This window comes from Meleagris gallopavo, chromosome 1, assembly GCF_000146605.3.
Source record: "Meleagris gallopavo isolate NT-WF06-2002-E0010 breed Aviagen turkey brand Nicholas breeding stock chromosome 1, Turkey_5.1, whole genome shotgun sequence".
NCBI lineage: Eukaryota > Metazoa > Chordata > Aves > Galliformes > Phasianidae > Meleagris > Meleagris gallopavo.
In genome coordinates this window covers 155,626,914-155,636,460 of record NC_015011.2, presented here as the reverse complement: position 1 = coordinate 155,636,460, position 9,547 = coordinate 155,626,914, and positions in this window count along the sequence as shown.

Below are 9,547 nucleotides of genomic sequence, written 5' to 3'. Positions count from 1 at the left end.
TTTTTTTAATTTAAGGTGATTCCTGAGAACTTATTTGATTATTAAATTTCCACTAGAACAATATGTCTATGAAGACAGATAGACTGAAAAATATTTTCAGTCCAGCTTGTTGGTACTGCATTAATATAATGATTGAAATTGTAGTGAAATATACTTTAAAATTAAATGATGTTGATGTTTTTGAGAAGTAGAAGTATTCCTGATACAAGTCTTGTACTTCATTTCTTCATGTGATGTTACCTTGCACAGCGTGGTCTGTCCTGGTCTTTACCCCAGTACTTTCCTACTCATTAGTGTTCATGTAGTTTTATGCACGTCTCCATCTTAGCACTAAAGAATAGGGCAAAATGGTGGCACTTCCTTCCATTCTCATGCCCAACCTATTCAAGTACCATCTATTTTAAGTAAAATATCAGAGTTGCTATTTGTGTTGTACAAATGAGAGTCAGTATACTGAAAAGAATGAATGAGGGAACAGAACTTGCTACTGACTTCAGGATATCTATTCTGTGTGTTTACAAAAAGACACACAAATCTATGAAAATATAGATTTGAAAAATATCTAGCTGACAGATTTAAGTAATCTACTTATGTTTTTCCTCTAGACATTATCTTCCATTATGAATTTTTAAGTTATCACATGAGATGTTTTTGTTTGTTTTTGTGGTAAAGAATATCTCCTAAAGTTTTTGTTTAGTTTCCTTCTCGTATGATAGTCAGATGTTTAAATTTTAAGCTAACATTATTTTAAAAAATGAACAAACAGAAACTGGTGAAACATTTTAAATCACTTCATGTCAAGTTAGATCAAAATAAACAGTATAATTTTATATAAATAAAATAAAAAAAAATATTTTGCAAGTGATTATCAGAGTTTTAAAATATATCTTTAATTGATATATCATGGGACAGTTCTTGTAAATTCATTGAGCAGTTGAATTAGTATTCATTTTATATTCCATGTAATTTCTTTCAAATATTCTCAGTTCCAAACATGCAGTCATTGTAGGTCAGGTTCTGCATTTGCTAAGAAGCCTTTGGCTCTTTATTGAAAATCTCTTACATGCAGGGAGCGGTTTTTTCTTAAGACTGCGAATACTAGACAGATATCAGAAGGGTTAATTTTAGTGTTACTCTAAAAATTGTTAGTCCAAAACTTTTCTTTTCTTTGTGGGGGAGAGGTGGAGGGTACAGGGGTAAGGGAAAGGCATGTCCTTTGAACTCCTAAACTGACTTTTAGCAGTAAATCTGAAATATGTGTCTCCTTTAGGACAGATATCTTCTTTCTGTATTTGATCAGGAAATTCTTTTTGACATACATTTTCTTGAGTTTTCTTAAGTGGCCAGTTATTCTGAACATATATTCAACATAGTGCAGTGTTAAGAAACCCACCGATTTCTGTTATGTTGTCATGTTTTTAGTATATTTCTATGTGGTCCTTATTATATTTTTACAGGTTTTATCTACAGAGTAGCCTAACATTTGCCTCCTAGGGTAAAGATTAATCTGCCCTAGTTTAGGCATAAAAAATTAAATTTCTCTAACTCACTATTCTTTCATTACAGTCAATGAAGAGAGATGGAGTCCTCAAGGGATAGATTCATCTCATCCTAAAATCAGTATCTAGGATAGGTCAGATGAATTGTCCTTTGGAGGTGTCAATTTCTTTCCAGTGACTATCAAGGGAACTTATGATGACTGTTTCAGTCTTATATCTCTAACTTTTAGCTGTCTGTAGTTAAGTGACATAAGCTGTTCTTCCTTAACATTACATTTTTTTGAGAAGATGAATAATTAATTCCCTTCAGAAAATATTACCTTGAAGACAATAATATTTTGACTGAGACCCAAAATGTTAAAACAATTAAATGTGCATATATTTAGAATATTGTATGTTCCTCTTGCAGAATCATGGGAGATTTGATGAAGCAAGCTAGAGTAGTACTACTCAGAGGAGAGTTATCTGTTCTCATGGATATGTTAACAGGATTTTATACATATAGAAAAATAAAGTTTTAAAATTTGTTAGTGGGATTCACCTAACTAAACTTTCGAGATTTGTAATGGTGACATCTACATTTGATGTAGCCACTGTAAGCTCCCTTTATAATCGAGGGACAGAAATATGACCTTTCAAGGTGCAATGTTTCTGACCCATTTTAGATGCTTGCTTTAAAATGAGATGAATAATGCTCCTAGAGTTTCCATTTTTCTCCACTGATTTTGAAGCATGGCTAGAAAGTGTGATTAAGTCAGGTGCAGATACTGAGTAACTCTGTTACTCATCAATACAACATGAGGAAAAAATAATATCAAATGGCTCCAATTGGCCAAAAAGTTGTGCTGAAAAGTCTCAAAACAGTTTGATGACTCTCAGCTCTTCAGCGTTGCATAATGCTAATGTGTTGTTGTGATATTATTTCACAGCTGTGACATCGTACAAGTATTTATGGCTTGAGGGTGGCACTGATTGATGATAAAATCAATTTCAGCTATGTAGAGACAGTTGTTGCACACGCTGTTAAGTATGATTTTTTTTAATAATAAAAAAAAAAGAACTTAGAAATAATATTCAATGACTAGAAAATTAACAGTGAGATGCTAAGAATATTTTCTTAATGCTTCAGGATTCACGCTTCATTGTGAATACTTTCATTTATAAACAGGTATCTATTTTTTTTACTATCTGGTCTATAATTTTTCAGACTATAAATACATCCTTTATGAAAGCTTTTATCACTGCTACAGACTTTGCCTTATTCTATTTCAGTTATATTTTTTCTTCTTCCTAACTTTGAGAAACATATATCTTTTATTTTTCTGAACTCCTCCATCAGTCTGAAATAAATGAGAACATTGCCACAATGTTACCTTTTTGTTCCTTACATGGAACTCATGTATGTATATATGAATGAAAAAACAGAGTTTTTTTTGTTTGTTTGTTTGTTTTCTCACAGGGATATTGCATTTTAACCCTCTAATTAATTTTACTTTCCATTTCCAAACATCTATCCATTTACTTCAGTTTACTTTTCCAGCCACCAATTTCTCAGTCTTTTATGTCACCTAATAGTTATCTTCCTCAAGATGCTTTTATTTTGGCATTTTTTAGTCATCAAAATTTTAAATCACTTCTGTACTTATATGTATGCTAGGAAAACTGCATCCTCTGCCAGGACAGAAAAACATTATGGGAAAAAAAAATAATAAACAGATCAATAATTTATTTCTCATTTTTATGCTCTTATATATCTTTTTTTTTTGTTTGTTTGAATAATAATTTCTGTTTATTATACTGTTTTGTTTTTGTGTAGATAAGCTGAAGAGTACCAAGCAGTCTTGCCTTTAGTAGTCTACAAATTGTTGCATAACAGCTCTAACTACACAGTACACGATAACCAACAAAGTGACACTAAGAGAAAATGTGGTCTGGGATCACTTGTGAAATCCAGTGTCATTCACTAAATGAAACAGAACAAGAGTCTGTTGGAGAGGCTGATATATAACAGCCCAGCCTTTCTCCATTTTACTAATTTTTAGCAAATAAATACTGAGACATAATAAAATGTTTATGTTTTATTATATTTTAATATATATTAATGCATTAAATGTTTAAATAGTGTTTGCTCAAAAAATGCAGAGAGGATTATGTCGACTACTGTGTTTTTTGTTTTTATTTTTTTCATGTTGTTTATAGTAACCCAGTTGTCATAGGTGTTTGTTCCTCTACTGCTATTGATAAAACTACACCAGTGTGCAAAAAGACATGAGACCAGGTGGACAGAATATGTGAGTAGGAAACTGGACTTTGAAACTAGACTTATTTTTGAATCTTTATACCATTTAATATTTATGTATTTTAACACTGCATAGTAGCCCAGCAGAAGCAGACCCAATTTCCTGCACATCCAGCGTGCACTCAAAACCTGATTCATGAGTCATCTTTCTCTCTTATTTTTCACCTGCTACCAGAGATTTTGCATTCCTGTTCCTATAGAGATCCAGCTGCACATGAAAGCTAAACACTGAACTGAACTGGACTCTAAAAAGTGGATGTGAATTTTCTCAGTGTGAGCTGCAAATGCAACACATGTCCCTCACTGTTTGGGTGAATCCACTTAGCCACTAGGTACTATAGACATAAAACACTGCTGACATTAACTCTTTAAAGGAAATAAGCTTGTTCAGTAAAGCCTCCAGACTTTCAGAAATTGGCATAGCATATGGTCTAAGTTAATAGATGCTTCTTATCACTGTTGAGGGAGGTCTGCATCCAGAAATATATATGGAATGTCTTCTATTGACAAACTTTACACACACCCACATGAATACAAAAAGATTTTGTAGATCATTCCTAAACTGTCTTTAGTCATTGCAAAACTATTTATGAATGTGCTTTAGTCAAGATCTCTGAGATGCTCTGTTAGGGCCAAGTGTCTGTGCTTGGGATGAAGTGAGATCAGAAGGATCAAGTTATTAGATTCAGGAGCTAACCAGAACTGCAGTGGGAAGGGTTTTGGGTTGCTCTGTACAACTCTATTCTTTTTGCATAACAGAACTAAGGGGAAATAAGTACAATGGGGGCAATTCCCCTGCAGAGACTAAACACAAATCATAATGTGATTAATTATGTTTATAAATATTTAATGACAATATACATTATATTTTTATATGTATGTATTTGTGTGTTTCTGTGTTTCTTAGAGCTATAAATCCAGTCATTCCTGAATCTCCTGATTCTGACTGTAGTGCAGTTCTAGTACTCAGTATATTCTGTCTGCACAATCTATAAATGAGTTAGAAGAAAATAAGTCTTTTTTCTTACTTTATCAGCTTTGTAATAACACAGAGTTTAATTCACCTCTCTGCAACAGAATTTCTAATTCTGAAATAAAAAGTGAAAACTCATGTATCTTAAATTTTGTGTTGATAGACCTTAATGAATCACACTGAAATAGCTGGCTCAAACAAGTCAGAACACTTGCAGCCAGTTTAGTTTGCCAAGAATCCATTTCTCATCTAAGAGATGGATGAAGTTTCCCTTTGTGGAGAATACAGATTACTAGTATTATGTCCTTCTTTTTATAGATGATTTACAGTTGTAATGAAAGGTCACAAATTTCAGTGCTCCTTTTCTGCTTCCTTCAGTTCTTACAAATGAAACTCTCAGAATAGGGCTAAAAAGACATCTGAGAGTACACTTTGTGTCAGTCAGTTCTCCTACTGTTATCTTTGTGACTCAAATTACCATGATTAAGATATATTATAATTTTGTCAATTGTGATGTCTGTGGTGTAAAGTTTAGTGTCTAGTGAGTAAACATACCACTTTTGGATCACTACAGTGGATTTTAAATCAATCCCTGTATTATCTATCATCCTTAATCTTCCACTTGTATGTTGACCTTGCCATGCCGACAAATTCTCACAGAAAAAAAAAAGCCTACTAACTGTCTATCTGCCAGATAAGAAATGTTGGCTAACGTGATACTATATACTGCAAATGAACAATTGTCTTGATTCAGGAACAAAACTGTTGTTCATTATTGAAAACTCATTGACATAAGTTTGGACACCACAGGGAGAACTTATTTAAAATACTAAACCCTGTTGTATTTTTTACCTATTAGAACTGAATTATTATGAAGTTGTGAACATGATATAGATTATAAAACCATCTTCAAAACAATGATAGTTTTTTCCGAAAGGAGATCAAAAGGACTGATAATTATAATATAAATTTCTGAACTCAAGTTTAGCGTGAGTAGTTCAAATATGTGAAAAATAATAGTCCTCAAAGTTATGGGCAAAAGAAGATGATGTAGGAAACAAAGTATTGTTGAAGTTTCCCACTTCCATCCTTAACAAACTTTTTCAAAAACGTGCCTTGAAGAGATGGGGAAGGAGTTATCTAAAGAAGAGAATTCCATAACAGGCATTGGCTTCAGGTTAATTCTTGTCTGCAATTTTCTAGGTATTCTGGGGTGAATTATTTCCTGAGCTTTTGTTCCAAAGTCATGGATAGAACAAGAATAATGGAAATGGTAATTGCAATGTTTTTAAGCATTTTATTGTCAAGAAATTAGAAAAACACAATAAAAAACTAGTAGCCAGAGAGATAAAAATGAGCGTTTTGCTATTCAAATTGAAGGTCAGTTAATATTAAGAGTAATAGTTAAATGACAGATATCTTAAGTACTTCAAGGAGTAATTGGCTGAATTAATGCAAACAATCTGTCCACTAATTAAAATTATGAATATTTGAAATAATAGTCAATCCTTTTATGCAGCTCTGGAGAAGAAACTAGGAAGTATCACAGGGTTGGAACAGTCTTGAGGAGTTGGATGAGCCATCATATGCTTCAGAATCAACTACGCTCATGTAACGCCTGACAGCTAGTTCAAGGATTGCAATGATGGAGTCTTTGCAGTCTTCCCATGAAAACCATTGCGTGGCTTAGCTAGAATCATAGAATCATAGAATTTCTAAGGTTGGAAAAGACCTTAAATATCATGAAGTCCAACCACAACCTAACCATACTACCCTAACTAACATCCCTCTGCTATATCATGATGTCCCTGAGCACCATATCCAAATGGTTTTTAAACACATCCAGGGGTAATGACTCAACCACCTCCCTGGGGAGCCTATTCCAGTGCTTAACAACCCTTTCTGTAAGTAAGTTTTTCCTGATATCCAACCAAAACTCACCCTGGCACAACTTAAGGCCATTTTGCCTCATTCTGTCACCTGTCATTAGTGAGAAGAGACCAACCCCACTCTCATTGCAATCACCTTCCAGGTATTTGAAGAGGGCAATAACGTCTCTCCTCAGCCTCCTCTTCCCCCAGCTAAGCAGTCTCAGTTCCTTTAGCAGCTCCTTCTAGGACATATTCTCTAAGACATTCACAAGCCTTGTTATCCTTCTTTGGACCTGCTCTAGCACCTCAATGTCCCTTCTGTATTGACATGCCCAAAACTGAACACAGTACTCGAGATGAGGCCTCACCAGTGCCAACTACAAGGGCAGGATGACTTCCCTAGTCTTGCTCACCACACCATTCCTGATACAACCCAGGATGCTATTGGTCTTCTTGGCTACCTGGGAACACTGCTGGCTCATATTCAGACTACTATCCATCAGTACACTGAGATCACTTTCCATTAGGCAGCTTTCCATCCACTCCTCCCCAGAGCTTTAGGGTTGCCTGGGGTTGCTGTGACCAAAATGCAGGACCGACACTTGGTCCTGTTGAAACTCATACAGTTAATCTTGGCCCATTGATCCAGTCTCTCCAGGTCTCTCTGTAGTGCCTTTCTCCCCTCAGGTAGATCAACATTTCCTCCCAACTTGGTGTCCTCTGCAACATACAAAACTCAATCCCATCGTCAAGATCATTAATAAAGATGATAAATAGAAGTGGCCCCAGTACCGAGCCCCGGGGGACATCATTCATGACCATCCACCAGCTGGATTTAATTCCACTGACCACAACTCTTTGGGCCTGGCCATCCAACATATTTTTAACCCAGTGGAGCATACTCCTGTCCAAACTGTGGGCAGCCAGCTTCTCCACGAGAATGCTGAGGGGGACAGCGTTAAAGGCTTTACTGAAGCCCAGATAGACTGCATCGACAGCCTTACCTTCATCCACTAAGCAGGTCACCTTGTCATAGAATGAAATCAGGTTTGTCAAGCAGGATCTACCATTCATAAACCCATGCTGACTGAGCCTGATCCCCTGGTTGACCTTTAACTGGTCCATGATGGCTCCCGATATTATCTGTTTTCTAACCTTCGCCGGCATCAAGGTGAGACTGATAGATCTGTAGCTACCAGGATCATCTTTCCGGCCCTTTCTGAAGATGGGCGTCACATTTGCCAGTCTCCAGTCCACCAGTACATCCCCGGTTAGCCAGGACTGCCGAAGAATGATGGAGAGTGGCTTGGCAACCACATCCACCAATTCCCTCAGCACTCTAGGGTGCAATCCATATCTGGCCCCAGAGACTTGTGAGCATCCATCTTTCGGAGCATATCCAAAATCATCTCAAAGTGGATCATGCGGCCTATTTTGTTTCCCCATCCCATCTACCAGCACAGGGGACTGTGTTCCCAAGGAGTAACAAGTCTTACTATTAAAGACTGAGGCAAAGAAGGCATTAAGTAACTCAGCCTACTCCTGATCCTTGGTCACCACGTTGCCCTCAGCGTCCAACAAGGGATGGAGATTCTCCCTAGACCTTCTCTTGCTGTTGATATATTTATAGAAATATTTATTGTTGTCCTTTACCATAGTGGCCAAGTTCAGTTCCAGCTGGGCTTCGGTTTTTCTAATTTTCTCCCTGCACAACTTCACTACGTACCTGTAATCATCATAAGTAGCTTGCCCACTCTTCCACAGACCATAAACTTTCCTTTTCTTAAGTTCAGCTGGTCCGGCCTCCTTACTCCATTGGTTTGTCTTCTGTGACTTGGGGATGGTCAGCTCCTGCACCTTTAAAATTACTTCCTTAAAGTATTTCCAGCCTTCCTGGGCTCCCACGCTCTCCAAAACTACCTCCCAAGGGACCCTCTCAAATCACGGTCCTAAAGAGGTTAAAGTCTGCCCTCCAGAAGTCCAAGGTGACAGTTCTGCTGACTGTCCTCTGTGGTTCAGCAAAGATTGAGAAATCTAACATCTCATGATCACTATGCCCCAGATGGCCTCCAACCTTTACATCCTCTACAAGACCTTCTTTGTTAGTAAACAGCAGATCCAGGATTTTGCTTCCACTTGTTGGCTCCTTCACCAGCTGTTTCAAGAAGTTATCTCCCACACACTCTAGGGAACTACGGGACTGTTCCATATCTGCTGTATTATAAATCCAGCAGATGTTATAGAAGTTGAAGTCCCCTACAAGAACAAGGGGAGAGACCTAGAGACCTCACCCAACTGTCTATAAAGTATCTTGTCCACTTCTTCATCCTGATTGGGTGGCTTGTAGCAGACTCCCACAGTAATATCAGTCTTATTGGCCTTTGCTTTTATTCTGACCCACAAGCTTCAACCCTCTCATCATCATCATCAATTTCTGTACATTCACAGTCTTTCTTAAAATAGAGGGCTATACCACCATCTCTCCTGCCTTGCTTATCTCTTTTGAAAAGTCAGTAGCCATCCATCATAGCACTCCAGCTGTGTAAGTCGTTCCACCATGTTTCCATGATGGCAGCTATATCTAGCAAAATGGCCTCCAGCTCCTCCTGTTTATTACCCATGCTGCATGCATTAGCGTAAAAACCTGAGCTGGTCCTCCTTTTGAGTGGCAGTAGTCCTAATACCCTCATGACCATACTCAGGTGTTTTCATAGCCGCCAACCTCACACCAATCCTCATGTTTTTCCTATGAAAGGGTGAATAGTCCTCCTCCTTCACCAAGACACAAGACTGTGGGATTTTACTAGCACATCCCTCTCCTACAAGCATTACATACAGGCTCCGTTCTAGTGACCCCAGTTACATCCCATCCGCCTTTGTACCTAGCTTAAAGCTCTATCACTGA